The sequence below is a fragment of the Equus caballus genome, chromosome 10 (genome assembly GCF_041296265.1).
Source record: "Equus caballus isolate H_3958 breed thoroughbred chromosome 10, TB-T2T, whole genome shotgun sequence".
Classification (NCBI taxonomy): Eukaryota; Metazoa; Chordata; class Mammalia; order Perissodactyla; family Equidae; genus Equus; species Equus caballus.
In genome coordinates this window covers 38,399,152-38,417,906 of record NC_091693.1, presented here as the reverse complement: position 1 = coordinate 38,417,906, position 18,755 = coordinate 38,399,152, and the positions used below count along the sequence as shown (strand labels likewise).

Sequence of the window (18,755 nt, the reverse complement as noted above, 5' to 3'; positions counted from 1 at the left end):
ATAAGGAAACTTAGGCACAGGGAGTTTAAGCAACCTGTGCAAAGTCGCCAATAGTTATTGTGACTACAGAGCCTGAGGTCATAATTGCTATGTTGTTTAAGAGTACTTCCTTATGAGGAAAGATAAGGGAGTGATGTCAGCAGAAAAACAGAGTAGGAAGCCCTAGACCCACCTTCCCTACACGAACACACAATTGGGCAAGGTCCATATTAGATTGAGATTTAGTGTCTGGATCTGAACTGGAAAACAGAAAGGAGAGCTAGGTAGGTAGCATACTGAAAAGATTAGGGATTAGCTGAAAGCTCTTGTGAACAATTAAATGTCTGACTTTTCCCTTCTGAGTTCCAGAATGCCAACAACTACGTTTATATTATCTTCACTCCTCATCTACACTCTAACTTCACCTCAGGTTGGCGATTAGAACATTCTTGTCTGGAGAAATTAAACTATCCAGAGTAACACCTACAGATGCTGATATCTAGCACTTCCCAACAGAAAACTGGGGAGCCTTTCACCCAAAGCACGTTCTGCCCCATCTCCAAGCCCTGCCAGTGCACAGAGCTTGCCATCTGCTTGTTAGTTTCTTAGTCCTAAAGCACAATGAATGGCTAAGACTCAGCAGACACTTGGGAAACGGTCTAATGAGAAAGTCAGAGAAGTGGTGAGGGAGGGGACAGGTAGTAAGAGAGAGACAGAGAGAGAAGAAACTCACAAGAAAAAGAGAATAGAGAATGAAAGAAAACTCATTGTGCCTCAGTAGAAGTATAGATTGCTATTAAAAAGAAACAGAAAAAATAAACTATCCAAAACTATGATAACTAAAAAATATGATAAAAATTCAATAGAGAATTTGGAATATATAATAAAGGAAATCTTCCAAAAGGCAAGGGAAAATCAAAATAAAAAAATAAGAAAGGAAGAGAACACTAATCTAGAATGTAAAGCATTAAACCAATAGGAATTTCAGAAACAGAAATAGAAAGAAAGAGAACCCTTGAAAGAATAAGAAAATAATGGTTTAGCAAACTGAAGAACCTTTAAGCTCTAAAGAAAGGCCTGTTCAAATGCCGAAATAGTTGAAAAAATTAAACTAAAAAAAACACAAAACCTTATTGAGACACATTATTATAAAATTTCAAAATGAAAAAATAAGAAGAAAGCCCTAAAAGCTTCCCAAGAGAGAAGCAAGGTCGCACAGAAAAATTAAAAGATGTCAATCTCATCAGACTTTTCAAAAGCAAGAAGATAATCCTGGAAGACAAGGAAGCCATTCTTTCAAACTTCTGAGTGAAAATGAGATTCAATGTAGATCTCCTCCTCTATTTAAACTATCAGTAAAGTGAGTAGATGAAATAAAGGCACTTTTCTATGTGCAAATCCTTATATATGTACCTTTCATGGGCCTATTCTCAGGAAATTACTAGAAAAACACGTGCCACCAAGCATGAGAAAAACTAACACAGAAGCAAAAGGGCAAGAATTCCCGTGACAAATGCTATTTAACTGCTAAAAAAGGAGCCCCTTTAGGCTGGAAGAAGAGGTCAGAGAGTTCCAGGAAGGTGTCTCTAGAAAACAGGTAATTAAACCCACAAATTATTTAACAGACTTGTCCAAATGGAAAATTGTATTGTAAGATATTTTACTGAGACAGTGTGCAAATAGTTATTCCAGGAAAATAAATAACGAGAAAATTATTAATAAAATCATATAAGAAAATAAAATCTTAGACACTATTTAGAACAGAAATAAACTATATTTAAATTGTCATAATAGTGAAAACAATAAACATGGTTTTATCCAAAAATTTATGTATAGTTATATTGTAATGATATGGCTAGGTGAAGAGGAAGCATGAGCTAAAACACTCATGGAAAACAAAATGAAAAAAATAAACACTAAAATTGATAAATCTGTTGAGAAAACTGAAAATGAGATAGTAGCATGGGAATATCACTTATAACTATCATGGTAAATAGCAAGAAAACATCTAACAGGGTAGAAGATGTTTGTATCTGGAGAATGTGGAGGGGGTAGTACTGGGTAGTGACAAGGACTGTCATTTTTTTATTATAAGGTCTGTAGTACAGAAAGATTTGTTTTATTTTTGAAGGCAATATTTCAATACAAATTAAAATTAATTTTTACCTTTTAAGTGATGAAGGATCAGGGGGAAAAGGATACAGAAGCCAATGGAATCAAATACAATAGGGAAGATATTATACTGAAGACTAAAAATGCCCATATGGATTTGTTAACATGAAAGTTCATTGTTGACCTTGACAGGAGCAGTTTCAGTGGAGGTAAAACGATAAATTATAGTAAACGCATATAGCAACTGTAAGTTTTCTTCAAGAAGTTTGACCAAGAAGGGAAAAATATAGCAGTAGCTCATTCATTCAGTCATTCCTGGATGAGAAAGGGAAATTTCCTGTTATTCTAAGAATTCTAGATACGATTATACTTTCCTATATTTTATTTTCAAAAATCATTCTGAGACAGAACATTCAGAATAAATTCTGCATCTTTTCAATATCTCCCTTCCTGTTTTCCCCTCCACACACAAGCCCAGCTCTGTTGCCCATCTCCATCACTGTTTTAGTGGTTTGTGTTTTTAATTGATTGTGTTTTCAACCAGATGAAAGAGTTGATACCACCCACTATAAATATTGAAATGTTATAGTTTTTTGTAAAAGTTTATGCTTACCAAGTCCAAAGGCAAAACTAGTGTCTCCACAAATTAGTTTAGAAACTACTGAAAAGTCATGAAATGGACTGTATTAAATTTAACCATACCCGAGTAAGCCACCCCTTACCTACCTAGAACAAGTTCCAGTATAAGAAAATATCTTTTAATAATTTATTTAAATATATAAATGATATTGCAGAGTTCTCATGAGACTCACACATAATCTGCTTTTCTCTCCACCAGGTACAAAGGGGCTTCTGTCGGACACCAGAAAAGTTAGTGGGTCTCTGCAGAGGACAACGAACAACTGACCTTGGACGTGATTGGTAAAGTCCACCCACAATCAGGAAATCTTACTATGTTTTCTTTCAATTAAAAAAATCTAATTATTATTTCTTCAAACATATAGAAAATTAGGAAAATAATATTAAAGATCCTCCTGGTAATATTTTTTAGCCAAAAGTTATCCTATTCGAGTTCTTAAGACGAGGACAAAAACAAATAAAAGGATTTCCTATAAAATAATCACAATATTATAAACAAAATTTACCAAATATTTTGGCTAAATATAAACAATTAGGAGTACACATCTACAGGATCACATGTACACCTTGTAAGCAAATTTCACTTTGAGAAAGAACCAATCGTTCATCAGATGAGAATTTAATCAAGTTTTCTAGATCCAGGGTTCCTTGTAGTTCCCGGTAGTTCTTAGGGGAGATTCCTTCTTCCTCTTTTGGCCTTTGTTATCTTCTCTTTCTCGTCTTCTCATCAGAAGTTCCCTCTGACAACTTTAAGATACTGAATTGGAAGAATTAACAGGAACAGCAGCTAGATCACACACCACCTTCTGAAAGCTTTCTCTAGGCCCCTGTCAAGCAATGGCAGGGCACACGCCACACACACGGAAGCCTTGCTAAGATAAGAAAGGATGTCTACCCGATCTGCCTGTGCTGAGCTCCAAAAGCAGGATGGCAATTTTGCGTAGACAAGATGTCTCTAAAGAGCAACTGATATTTTTAGTTCAGCCTTTATAAAGGAAAGATGGTATCGGACATAATATCATAAATATCTGACAACACAGAACCTAAACTAGGGAAGAAAAGGATCTATCCTCCTAAGAGTTTCTTCAGTTTCTTAGCTGGGAAAAGATGTGACTCAGTCACTACCTGAATATTGTTGCATTTGGTTTAGAGTAGGCTATGTGCCTAAAGCAATTGGAGAGGGAACTCTGTACCATTCTCATTTGCAGAATGGGTTAAGTCCTCCCCAATTTACCCTTTGGTGCCATATAGTCCACTTGTGTATTATTAAAGCAGGCCGCAGTCACAGCTGATATTGTAGAAAACACTTGATCATCTTTGTGTTGGATGCTTGTTCTCACCTTCCTAATTCTAAAGATACGTTCTTGTTCCTCTCTCTTGGTTTCTCTGGAGCTAATGACTTCTTGGCCCTTTTGCAAGATATGAGATTTGATTTTTAGCTTCATTATTTCTCCACTGTGAAAGGAATTTGACTTTTAGAGGATGATTCCTCCCTAACAGCATTTCCATTTCCTTTGGGAGAATTAGCTATTCCTCACCATGTGTATTATGGTAGGAATCCTTTCAAAGTACTTTGCACTCCTCAGTTAAGAGCCAAGTTAGGTCAATGGAATGTCTTTCACGGGGCTTTGAATCTTGAACAGAGAACCTCAAAGACCTGAAGATGCCTGGTGTGCATTTAGTGCAGTTGCTGCCCCGCGACAGGGCTGTGAGTATGTAGTTCCTTGGGCACAGTCCCCCAGAGCGGCCCTGGATCCTGTCCTGGGGCCTGTACTGCATTGGTCGTGTAACCTTGGGCAATTTACTTAATTCCCTGCACCTTTGTTTCTTCAGCTGTGAATAACACTAATAACATGTCTCACAGGGTTATGGTGAGGATTAAACGAGATAATCCACGTAAAGTGCTGAGGACAGCTCTGGGCACTGTTAAATCCCCGGTAAATGTTATCCACTAGGCCTCATTTTTCCACCCTCACAGTAGGTTTCCTTTTGGCTAAATGTAGCCTGTATTGGTTTTGTTTCTTGGGACCAATGAGCCATGAATAGTTAGTCTGTTGTTTCTCTGTGGTCTTAGATGAGGACTCCTGCCTCAAACCCGTAAGGCCATCACCTGGCCAGACATGAACCAAATACTCCAAGACAAGGAATAGACCAGCAGTCATTACCTGCCCTCTGAGGACAACTTTTAAGCCACATAGGTAAGAAACTTCATTGTCATTAATTCACCTTTCCTCGATAAACCCTGTCTTAAAAGAGAAAAATGCTGAATTTCAGTTGGAGTAACAGAAAGAACGTTGGCTTAGAGAATAAGAGGAACATTAAAACTGTGGCTTTTTTGTTGATTTGTTTATTTCTTTTTTTTTTTTTTTTGAGGAAGATTAGCTCTGAGCTAACATCTGCCGCCAATGCTCCTCTTTTTGCTAAGGAAGACCAGCCCTGATCTCATATCCATGCCCATCTTCCTCTACTTTATATGTGGGACGCCTACCACAGCATCTCTTGACAAGTGGTGCCTTGGTCCACACCCAGGATCCAAACTGGCGAACCCCAGGCCGCTGAAGCAGAGTGTGCAAATTTAAGGACTGCACTTCCAGGCTAGCCCTTTTGTTCATTTTAAAGCAGCCCCTGTTATATCTATAGCTGATAAGGATGGAATTACATCAAAGACCTTGGCCAGTCAGCTGAAATCCTCAAAAGAGACAATCATTCAGTCCCCATTATATGACTCCAAGTGATCAAAGCTAGCAGTCAGTTCTCAAAGCAATATTGTCCTAACGTGTATAGCTACTGTGTATAGGTGAAAGTCTCTAAGAACTGAACTGAACTGACATAACAAATTCTATTTAAATTTAGTCATTTGAAATATATAAAATATTATTTGAATCTTGCAATTTAGTGATTAAAATAGAAAATGTTCTTTGCCTCTTCTTAGATTTACTGTTTATAACTTTAACATTCAATTTACATAAGGTTTACATATATTTTATGATCTTAAGGAAAAACTATTTAGCCTTTCCCCCCAATTGCAAATCTTACTTGGAAAGAGGCTAGGTTTGCCGTGGCCTAAACAGATTAACACGACACTTGGTGTGTCGCGCGTACAACTCAGACACCGTGAACTAACGGTTCTGGATAGTAATCCTAATACCCATCTGGGAGTATGCTAGCAGAAAAGGATATCAAAATGTTCTGGCTCTATTTTAGGTGATAAAGAGTTTAAGCTTGGAACAAGTTTTGAAAATAATTTAATGATTTAATGTCTTGTGCACCAAAATAGCTGAAGAGGCTTTTAATTGACTTTTAAGGAAAATCTTTTATTTAGTGTTGCTTCATTGGACAACAAAACTTAAAATGATAATCAAAATATATGAATGTGTGGGCTTGGCAAGAAATTTACTCAGCTGAGCATGTTCATTCAGATTGAGGCACTGACACTGGCAGGCTTTTAGGTTAGTCCAGTTTTTTTCCTATGAAATCCGTAAGAGAAAATTTTAGTGCCGCTAAAAGCTGGATTCTAATAGCTGTGGTTGAAGCGGCCGTACAATGAACAGTCTCCATATCTGTTTCTACCTCACTCTCCAAAGGCAATAGCCTGTGGTGGTGGTGGCTGATGGAGCCAATGATGACCAGAGTGCAGACAGTTGAAGCCCCATTTGACATGGACTAGATTTCAACTCAGTTATTCTCCAGGTATTTTTTTCTTCTTTAGGGTTCCTCATCAAGATGAGGGAAAAAAGTCTTATGTTTTATACACTTCACTGAATTCAGCTAAAAGTTAAGCAAAAATTTTTTCCCTATTTTGTCATAAGAGTTTAACTGCTATTTGGTCTCCAAGTAGCATGTAAAGTCAAACACAATTTTCAGCAACGGCATGCTTTGTAATTTAGATTACAGAAAAGCAATTGCGTTGTTCCATCTCCTCTATTTCTTCAGGGAAGAATTTAGTCACTATTTTATATAAAAAATAACACCAAAACATTTATTGGTATTTCTTCATATCAGCAATTCACGTATAAGTCTCTCTCTCTGTTTTAATTCTGAACTCTTGTGTCAACTCATTTTAGCACTGATTTGCTTGGCTTTTAATAGATGAAAATGGATTATCAATAATAATCTTCATGGTAATTATCTATGAATATGAATCATCTGAATTGAATGATAGCTTTAGATTGGCATTATAATTCTCAGCTGTCTGAGCTAGCTAGTAATAAATAAGTTAGGAAATGTAATACATGCATACTTCGGTTTTCTGTTTCTGTAATCGATCTTTGTCTAATGGAAGCTGAGAATGACGTTCTGGGAAATATTGCAGAAAATTTACCTTCTTTGTGTTTTATAACCAACTTGGTTGATTCTGATCAATCACTGTGTACTGGGAAGTTCTATAGATAATACATTCACATTTGAAAGAATACTAATTTTTTTAGCTATGACATAGAAAATTTAAAAATTACCGCCTTATCAATTACTGGGTTGATTTTATTAATATTATTCTCTAAGAGCAAACATAACTAAAAACTACTATAATGTCTTTTGAAAATTGTTATTAACTGGACCTTTTAAAATATTAGATCTTTTTAAAAATTAATATTAACGAAACATCAAATTTATCACTCTATCCTTTACATCCAAATGCATTAACCTACAATAAATTGCACATGGATTAATAGCTGGAAAATTCATTTGTAGCCAGACTATCATCAATTCAAGGCCATGGCCCTGTGTCCTGAGTACTGGCAACTAAGTTTATATTCCTTTGTAAATTAGCTTTTACTTATGTTTCAGTAAGATCTACTGTTTCATAATAAATTCATCAACACTTTTGAGAAATAGTCAATAGAAAAAACAAAATAAGTACTTATCACATTTTAAAACAAACTTCTGAAAGAAATTAGGTTTTTATTTCTAGTGACTATTTCTCAAAAGTGTTTAAAACAATCTTCTGAAAGAACTTCTGATTTTAAAATATTTGATCTTTCTCATCATTGTTTATAGAACCTTGCTCTCAATGGTCTCCGTTTTCTGTACATTTATGTGGTAGCTTACAACAGTGACAATACCCTTTATTTCTCTCTGTATTTACATCTTTTGAAATCCTTCAATCTCTACCTCTTGAATCTGAGCCGACTTTGTGGCTTGCTCTGGTGTATAAAATGAAATAACAGGGATACTGGACCAGTTCCAAGACAAAACCTCCTGAGGCTGTATGTGCTTCCTTCTTTATTGGAACTCAGCCCACCTACCATATGAACAAGCCTGGCTAATCTTTTGGATAATAGGAGACTGTGTGAACTCGAGCTGAGTCAGCCCAGCCCAACCGAGGCCCTAGACATATGAGAAAGCCCAGCCAAGATCAGCAACGTTGCTCACTTGACTCAGGATGCATGAGAGAGTGCAGCCAAGAAGAAACACTGCCCAGCTGAGCCAAGCCTAAATTGCCATCCAGAAAAGTCATAAACTAAATAAATGGCCCCTGTTTTAATCCACTGTTTTGAGATGGTTTATTACATACGATAGCTAATTAACGCAATTGGACATTGCAAATTATAATAGATTTGGGCTATGAATTGATAAATCACTGTGAAATGTCATTCTCTAACATATGCCTTTCATTTAAGAATGATTTTTGTATAAAGTATCAATAAGATATGTTTCCTCTCTTGCCATTTTCTAGAATTATGCATGCTACAGTATGTAGTAATTGTTTTACTGAAAACCAGAGGGACATTTTCCTTCTATTACTCACTCATTCTTTCTTCCTTTTTCTTTTTTTAACTTTCTTTTTCTCTTTCTCTCACTTTTTCTCGTAGAAGAACATAGCCAACTCATGGTTCAAACAAAGCATAGAGATATTTTACTCCATCCACCTGTGAATTAGATTATTTAGTGACTTATATAGAAATCTATCAGAACACTAATTCTCAGGCTTTCTTTCAAAACATTTGGTGCAAGAATTTAACAACGTGCCACTCTGTCTATTCTGCCTTCCATTGTTCATTAGGGATTTAATAAAATGTTAAGAAATGATGATGGAAAGTTCTGATGACTTTCTATTATTTCCAGTTAATGAAGCAGTCTGAATGGAACAGAGATTGCCACTCTTTTGACTTGAAATACTTTTTCAGCAATTTCTGTGTAATTATATTGCCTGAATGTACTGGACCTCTCAGGAACTATTTACTTCTTTGAGATTATTTTAGAACACATACTTTCCTAGTCAATTTATGTTTTTCTACTGAGTTTTTAAAATTTAATTACATCAATATACTATCATAAAAATGGAATCTCCAAAACAGCATACAATTTTGCATAAGATATTCTGATTTAATCAAGTTGTTACATGCTTATTTCCTTTATATACATCAATTATTTGAGGGATAAAATTGACCTGTCTTAACCACGATTTGCACCCTTAGATTGCTAAGTTTTGCTAAACCATAGGATTTAAATCATGGATGGCTGGCCTAGTGCAATTGTTCAAAATAACTGCTGTGATACCCAATTTAGAAGAAGAAGAACTGGTATTTGAACACATTAACTTATCTAACAAATAATTCTAAGCAAATATTTAGTACCTTGCACTTTACTAGTTACTGGGAATTCAAAGACAGAGATTTATTTTTTCTTCAAGATATCACCATATGGTATAGAGAGATTAATAAAGTTGAGCAAGAGTGAAGAGAATGGAGTAACTCTTCTTGAAAAGTTAGGAAATCTTCACAAAGAAAATACCTTAGGCTGGATAAATCCTTTGATTTGTCAGATATGAAGAAGAGAGAAAAAGGCACAGATTTATGGTAGAGAAATTGTTTTAATCACCTTCTATGCACTTTATTGGTGAGGAAGGGATTCTTACCCTATGATTATACAGATCTGAACACATGACACCCAACACGTGACAAATGAGACAACAGGAGTTATTAGTCACATACATTCACAGCCAGGAGGAGGAGGACTCTGTGTCATACAGAGCCACACAGGCAGTGCACTCAGGAACAGAGTGAGCATTTGGAGGCTGAGGGAGACAGGCTTTATAGTATCAAGGGGGTGACGTACCCCCCTGGTTCCTTCAGGAGATGTCATTGGCTTGTTTGAATGCTGCCAAGGCTATCAGGGAACTGAAACCCACTCTTACTCAGGGATAAGCAAAACTATGTCTGCTCCCTTGATAAGCAGGGTTGTCCGGCTAGGAAATCTCATCTGTGGGAGCAGACTAAGGAGGGGACTTGTAGTGATGTAAGACATGTTGGTATTGAGATACACAGGTAAGTAAAACTGGGCCCTTCAGTCATAGGCATGTTGTCTAGCAAAGACAGAACAAAAATATAGTCAAATAAGTCAAGCTGACTGTTATAATCACACTCAAGTATTATGTTCAGGACAGATTTTTAATAATCTCATAGGCTAAACTACATGGTTTAGATTTAATTCTATAGTCAATGAAGAGATGAGAGAGGACATTAAGGATTGTAGTGATACAATTGTATTTATTATTTAAGTGGAGAGCTCTATGGTAAAGGGAAGTTTCAAGTGAATTGAGAAGAGGCTGAACATTGTGGGACCATGAGCTGTAATAGTCGAGAAGAGACATTAAGGGGATGTGAACTAAAGTAGTAATATTTGGCACAGGGGAAATGATAGATAATTTCAAATTTCTTCAAGGCAGAGTGCACATAGAAAAGTGGTGATTGCTATATAGTATAGAAATCCACCTCCTAGAATATGTGCAAAGGGAAATTGATCTGACCATATAGACCCTGGAAAAGCTTAATATTTTGAGGCAGCAGTGCAAATGAATGCACCTATGAAAACTGGAATACTTGGACAATGAATATGGAGCAGTGGAACATTCCATTACAGTATATAGAAGGCCTAGCAGGCTGAGTAGGAGAACTATGCATTTTGTCTTTTGCCCACAATCTGAAATTTGAGATTTTCCTAGTCTAGCTTCTTGCCAACTCACCTCAAAGTAAAGCCTGTAGGAGATAAACACTAGACAGCATTTCTACTAACGTAATTTTCCGTTACAAATATACATGCAAGAAATATTAAACATTGAAGATACTTGACACTATAAATAAAAAAGATTGAAATAAAACAAACATATAAAGAAAAAAATAACTGCAGATCCAACAATGACAATCCAGGTGTGGGGGTTCAGAATTGACTGCCCCAAAATATGTTTCTTTGGCATGAGGATTATTTTGAGCTGGTTACTTTTAAAACCTGCAGACATGGGGAAAGCTCTGAAAAACAAGTAAAAGGAGAAGTTACCCTTTTTAAGAAACATTTGCATTTGTCAGGAAAATCTCCATCTTTAAAGTTGTCTCACTCTCTGTACCAGGAAGAAGGGGGGATGACCTTATCTCTAGAAACTCTTATCACTGTGGAAGGCAAAGACTTAAATCTGCATAATAACCTTACTCTTGTTTACTGTGCTTTTCTGGTAAATCTCCCATAACTGACTCCTGCCATCCCCAATATCCTCCTTTGTCTTTAGCTGAAGATGGTATTTAAGATGAGAGCTTCCGCCATTATGGTGAGTAGCTCGGTTTTCCTAAGTCTCTCCCATGTATACATGTTATAAAGCTTTGTTGTATTTTCTCCTATTATTCTGTCTCATTTCAATTGAATTTGCAGCCCAGCCTGCAGGACCCAGAGGGTAGAGGAAATGTCTTCCTCCTCTACAGTTTGGCAACTCTGTGGAACAAAACTTCATCTACTGGACACTGATCACTCCTGGACTTCTACAGCCAAGAGATCCTGGACCCTTGACAAGAGCCTGTAGGAGGTAAGAGTTCTTACCACATCAGTCTCCTGGATCTCTTCCTGCAGGGTCCAATGGAAGCAATAGTAGTGAGTATTTTTGCTTTTCTAAATTTAAGTTAGCAGAACAAAATATTGATGACGCTAGCTTCTTGAACTCAGTGACTCTAGGATTTGGTTGAGTATTCATTGGTTGTAGACCCTTTCCCTCCCAGAGATAGTATTTTTCCTTATCTCTGTCTTTTTTTGTCGTTTGTCATAAGACACAGGCATCTCTATAAGCCTGTTGTCTGGGAATATGCACATGAGTTGAAAGCTGTTAAGGGCATCTTGGAAGCCAAAAAGGCCACAAATATGGTGAGCACAGGTCGAGCAGTTAAGAGACCTTAAGGCACTCACCACTTCAAGAAATCGCCCACCGAAGGAAGAGTTGGTCACAGAACGGGGTAGATGACACAGGCCCTTCCTGCCAACTTCAAGAAAATGTCTGTGCAATGACGAGCTACTCTGTAAAGCACACACAATCCCCAATGCCGTGACACCTCCCTCCTAGGTATTACTCTGTCTCCAAGAGACCCAAGCTTAGCTAAAGCTGTTAATGTGCATGTCAGATGAGATTTTTCTTTTGTCTTGTTATGTGTCTTGAGAGCTTGGCTTTGTGACCTTTCTTGTCTCCGCCATCAGGAGGATGAACATACCAGCACGAATCTTCGTGGCCTGGTGAGTAGACTAGGGTTCCAGGACACATTCTCTTTGTCTGGCTGTCTCAGCTCTCAGGAGAGTTTGTCATATGGGGTCCCAACTGCTTTCATAAGGGGCTGTCATCTCAACATTCATTGCTTAATGTGAAATTAAGGCATTTGCTTTCTTAGACTATTCTTCGGAGTGAACTTTCTGGAAATCTTTTGGAGATGCCTCCTGCATCCATGGTTAAACTTATTGGTGTGAGTTGTTGTTAAGATCCTACTCAACAATGTGGCCAAACAATGAATCCCTTAAATTGGAAAAACTAAGTTGGGAAAAAAATTTTGAGAGCTCTCATCATAATTTTTGTTGGTACCTATGAAAAGGCCAAATTGAAAAGAAATTACAAAAAAAAAAAATAATGACGAGCCTTTAGACCTTGACTCAGATTACAATTAAATTGAGAAAATGTAAAAGTATAAGTGTTGATAAGACTATAAAGGTTGGAATATTTGAGCTGATTTTATATAAAGAGGTTATACCGACATTGCCTGAGTATGCTTTAAAATGTTTGACTGAGAATTCTTCCCCTATCCAAAATTATAAGACCAAGACCTATTGATAAAGTCCGAATGAAAGCTATGATTAGAGGTATGAGTTGGTGGAATTCAAATGAAATTTTGTAGAAAATTGATATATTTTATGCATTTTATCTGAAGTGATTGTATCTCTTTTGGCCTGATTGTATTACAGAGTGTATTGTGGGTATAAGCATTGTGTCTCACTGGGAAAAGGGAAGTTTTCCCATGCCTGATTGAAAGACAGCATATGGGGCTGGCTCGGTGATGCAGCAGTTAAGTTCATTTGTTCTGCTTCGGCAGCCCAAGTTTCACTGGTTTGGATCCCCGGTGTGGACCTATGCACCGCTTGTCAAGTTATGCTGTGGCAGGCATCCCACATATAAAATAGAGCAATATGGGCGTGGATGTTATCTCAGGGCCAGTCTTCCTCAGCAAAAAGAGGAGGATTGGCAGCAGATGTTGGCTCAGGGCTAATCTTCCTCAAAAAAAAAAAAAATAAGTAAGACAGCATATATATCTGCTCTTCAGACAGTGTTAACTACAGTTACTAAAGGGAAGTCATTTAGGGTTTCCTGAGGCCACACAGTATGAGATAAAAACTAGAGGCTAATATCAGGGGCTAGTAAAAAAGGATAATAAAGCTCTCCACCCCTCCCCCCAGCCCAGATAAATTGGTCTAGGGTTAAATTGTACACTTAGAAAGAGAGTCTTTGTTAAATGCTTTGTGCATACTTTTAAAGGTGTGATACACTGTCCTGAAAGTTTAAGAACATACAAATCTTTGATTCATCTCCTAAGTTAAAAATTTCCCTGATCTAAAGAAGCAATTGGAAGGGTGTAGCTGGAGGGGTGAGTCAGCCTCTTCTTTTTCATTCAGGCTATAATCCAGTTCTTTGGGGAACTGGAAGCAACAGTCTTTTTCTTGCAAATCTCTGTGAGCCTCTGGGTGTATGGTTCTAGAAGGCAGTTGAAAGTTCACCTCTCTTTTGCCAACCCCAGGGCTTCTTCTGTTCCTCCCAAAAGGCTCCTAGATATTGACTGAGACAAAAGATTGAGGCATTAGAAACAGATAAGGTAAATACGCCCCAGAAACTCTATCTTGAGTAAAACTTGACTTCTTCCTCTGTGGCTTTATGATGTGGATTTTCTCCTCCCATCTCCTCTAGGACCTAAGAGCCATTCTTTGAAATGAAAATGTTTCTCAGAAACTAATGAGTTTTGTATTACACTTGATTCATAACAAAAATTTAACGTCTCTGTCTGTGTCTACCTGTGTGTTTGTGTATGTCTATATGTATGTTATATCTGTGATATTTTACTCCTGGGTGGTATGGTCAAAATCAAGAGCTCTGCTTAACTGACTTAAAGTAAGCACTTACACGTCTTTCAAGTTAATGTAATATGAAATAATCTTTGGCAAATGAAAGCTTGTTTAAGTTTGTTGATTTGATTAGAGTAGACATGTCCTCTGAGTTTTCAGCATTGGATATGATGCAGACATGCAGCCTGGGTTTACTAGTAAAAACAGAAAAGCTCATGTTATCCCTGTTACAAATTTGTCAGCATAATAACTTAGAATGATAGGTAATTTTGTCTAATGTCTCATGAAGTTCCGGTGGATAATTTAAACATAATTCTTGGGAACAAATAACTGAGATGTAAATGAAATAAGAGCTTAAACTTTTAACAATAATTATGTTTTATGACATGTATTTAAAGAAACTTCCAAAATCTCTTTAGTAACTGGAAACTTTGAAGTTTTGCTAGGTTAATTTAAATGATAAGAATTCATTGAGTATCTAGATAATTTCCAAATAAGGTAAAATATTAGACACTAATTATAAATGTAGGTTTGCCTACATTTGGCTTCTTATAACAAAGAAATTAAAAAGTTTTTGGGTCTATTGGCAAACATGTTTTGTGTTTTATTAAAAGATTGTACTATAAAATAACAAGTTTCTAAATTTTAAAACTTCTATATAAACTTGCCAAGCCACAGAATGCTAATGTAAAAGACAGTTTATAATTGCTTACTTGTAAGGGCTAAAAATTCAAATTTGTGATTAAGGCTACTAGAAATTAATAAGGAAAACATATTTGTATTCAAGGAAACTAAGATGTAACTTTTCAGTAAAGAAAGTATAAAGAATGGAAATATTTTTGTTTGTGGGGTTAAGAAATATAAATTTGTCCTTAAGTATATAGGGGAGGAAGACCTTTCCTCTACCCACTCTAGGTCCTTCTGGCTGGATTATGAATTAAATTGACATGAGACAGAATAACAGGAGAAAGTCAAACAAAGCTTTATAACATGTATACATGGGAGAGACTCAGGAAAACTGAGCAACTCATCAAAATGGTGAAAGATCTCACCTTAAATACCATCCTCAACTAAAGACAAAGGAGGATGTTGGGGAGTGGTGGAAGTCAGTTACAAGAGATTACCAGAAAAGCACAGTAAACAAGAGTAGGGTTATTATGTAAATTTAAGCCCTTGCTTTCCACACTGATAAGAGTCTCTAGAGATAACATCATCCCCCCTTCTTCCTGGTACAGAGAGGGCTACATTTACAGATGGAGATTTCCCTTACAAATGTAAATGTCTCTTGCAAAGAATTAAATTCTACTTTTCAGAGTTTCTCTCATGTTTGCAGTTTTTAAAAGTAACCAGCCAAAAATAAACCTTATGCCAAAGAAACACATTTTGGAGTGGCCAATTCTGATCCCCCACAAGTACTAGGAGAAAAAAAAAGAGGCATGGGATAAATTCTGAATGTAAAAAGAAAGTTATAGAAGATTTGTGAAAGAAAAATTCTGAAAAGACATTTGTGCATGGTCAAGTTGGCTAAAATTAAAATGAATTTAATTAAGTAAATGAGTTTTAATATCAAAAGTAAACTGGTGCAAAATTAGAATTTGTTTTTTTCTCTCTCTCATAAGGATAATTTTCTCAAATTTTTAGTCTTCTCTTGAGAAAGAGATTATAAAAGCTTTTGTATTTGAGTATCCTACCAGAAGGATAGGAATTTTATTTTTATCAAAATAAATTTCCTGTATTGTTTATATCAGGTCTTTAATCACAGAAGTGCTAAGGTTTTTCTTATAGCTATCTAATTTTCTGAATTTGCCTGAAAATCTTAATTGTCACAATGGTTGGATGGATAACTAAGCATTGTTTCATTGCAACCTATGATATTGTGTGGGTAAACGTTGTTGATGTAAGTATTTTAAAAATTACATAACACCCCCCAAAATTCTAATCTGTCCTGAGGGTCAGTCATAATTTTAGTTATTATCATAAAGTGTTGTGTGTCACAGAAATAAACAAGTTTCTTTGTCAGTTGTCATTTTTAATTCTTTTTTCATTTACAGAGAGTTTTGTTTTACTCTATTTTTACAAATGTTTTCATCTTTAGAGATTCATGGACAGGATCTGACACTTATTCTAAAATATAGGTTTGTGACAAACGTTCAGATTATAAACTGAACTAGGTAAGAAATTACAGAACTCTTAACAGAGAAACTGATGACTTCATAAAACTGCTAGCAAAGATTAAGCTAGAGAATCAGTTACACAGAACTGAGTGAACTGATGAGGATGATTATAATTTATATGACTTTTCATTTGAGATGTTGCTTTTTTTATGTTTTGTTTTTTTTTAGATATAAGGAAAATTTTTTCTCATTTCTCTTAAGCTAAGTATGACTTATAACTATTTGGTAAATTATACTTTTGTAAACAAAATAGAAACATTTGTCTTTTTCTCCCTACCTGATCCCTCCAGAAACTGGAAACCCTTAGGGAGTAAGTATTGTTATTTTCATGTCAATATAGTTATTGGCATAAGTTCAATAAGAATCTGTTCTCCTTATAACAGGATACAATTGGAAACATTGTTTATCTCACCAAAGCTTCCACTGGAATGTCATATTTTAGAGAAACAGGCATAGACTCAGATATGACTAGACAGTTTTGAGAAACAAAGATTGGACTTTATAGAATAAAGCCACTTGGAAATATTGGCCTGGCATCACATTTCCTAGCAACTTTACTGGGTAAGTAAGGAAGGTCACTTATCTGGCAGATGTCTGGAACCTCAAAATATTTTGGGGACCTCAAGAAGAGAAGAATTCAGCCAAACTGATAGGTATTACAGGCTTTGTCTGATGTGACCTTGGATTTCCTGGCCTTGAGAGTCTGTTAAATTTCAGTCTAAGATTCCTTATAAAAAGTTTCAGTAAAAAGCAGGTTTAAAGGAGTCTATATGATCAACTCTATTCTTGTTGTACTTATGCAAATAACTGGGCCAAATTTATTGAAACTAGACTTATTTTACAAGCCAATCAGTCTTAATTTGGCTATCTTTGGTAAAATGGGGGTGATTTTAGAGAGAAAATTTATGTTTCAGTAAAAACTATAATACACACTTGTGGGTATTAGATCTTAGTTCTGTAAATTGTCTTTGAGGTTTCTGTTTTCTACCTGTGAACTGGACTGGATCTTGAATTCTTCTAATCTCTTGAAATATCTGGCTACAAATCTCCAAACTAACATTTTCAATTTTTCCTTCACTTTTATTTGACATCATTGAGAACTGAAACCACCCTTGCTCCTAAAGCCCTGCAAATAGAGGTTGAACAACTTGTTGTAAACCTAAGAAAGATCACCATGATAGCACGCCTTTTGCTGTGTAAGACACTCAAAAGGTTACCTGAACACTCAATGACATCATCAGAGACATTTTAAACAGCAAAAGATGTTTTGATGCTGACATCTAGAAATCTTAATTGGCTGTCGTCTGAGCTCAGAAATTTGTTTATAATTTGCTCCAACCATTAACCTTGTTTTTCTTTTTATTTCCATAGAAATACTTCTTATTAAATACCTGATTGCGTGCTTCCACAATATAGGCCTAGCTTTGAGAGCCCACCTGCATCACTGCCTCCTGAAATGAATCTAACAGGACTGATCTATTATTAGGACTAAGAATTGTGTTCAGTGAGATAAAAAAATCTACCACTCAGTTTCTGGGCTATGAAACTTCTTAAAGATTCAAAAGACTGTGAAACTTCTGAAAGTTTCAAAGACAGCATTGTGGAGGATCAGAACTGGTGACCCCAAAATATGTCTCTCTGGCATGAGAATTATCTTGAGCTGGTTAATTTTTAAAACTGTAGATGTGGGGAAAGCTCTGAAAACCAAGAAAAGGAGAAGTTACTCTTTTTAAGAAAAATTTACATTTGTCAGGGAAATCACCATCTGTAAAGGTGTCTCCCTCTCTGTACCAGGAAGAAGGGAGGATAACCTTGTCTCTAGAAACTCTTATCAATGTGGAAGACAAGGACTTAAATCTACATAATAGCCATACTCTTCTTTACTATGCTTTTCTGGTAATCTCCTACAGATGACTCCTGCCATCCCCAATATCCTTCTTTGTCTTTAGCTGAAGATGGTATTTAAGGTGACAGCTTCTACCATTTTGATGAGTTACTCAGTTGTCCTGAGGCTGTCTCATGTATATATGTCATAAAGCTTTGCTTGATTTTCTCCTGTTATTCTGTTTCATGTCAATTTAATTTGTATTCCAGCCTGGAGGACCAAGAAAGTAAAGGATTTGTCTTCCTCCCCTACACAGGGAACAGAAAAGAATTTTTTTGAAAGGTCTTATAGTATCCTGATAGAAATTCTAGAGTGTATCCACAGAAACAAAGATAAGATTCAGTGAGTATATCAGAGAACAAAATATAACTCAAGGAAATAAAAATACTATTGCCAAATAAAAATTAAATTTAAATGTTAAGACATAAAATTGAGAAAGTTCAAGAAATGGAAAATACAAGAAAAAATTTTCCAAAAGATGAACAGGCCCAACTGACAAGTCCAAAATTTAACTAATAAGAACATCAGAATGAGAAGACAGAGGGGAGAAATTTTCAATGAAGTAATATTTTACAAAATTCTAGAGTTGAAGTTATGAGTCTTTAGATTTGACA

At 36.0% G+C, this 18,755-nt stretch overlaps 1 long non-coding RNA gene across 1 annotated transcript; it reads left to right on the top strand.

Annotated features, from left to right (window-relative positions):
• Positions 1 to 2,929: 2,929 nt before the first annotated feature.
• LOC138916044 (uncharacterized) lies at positions 2,930 to 11,521 on the top strand. The gene is made up of 3 exons (XR_011422677.1): positions 2,930 to 3,012; positions 4,805 to 4,928; positions 11,371 to 11,521. It is a non-coding gene; the product is annotated as an uncharacterized lncRNA (long non-coding RNA).
• The last annotated feature ends 7,234 nt before the right edge of the window (positions 11,522 to 18,755 follow it).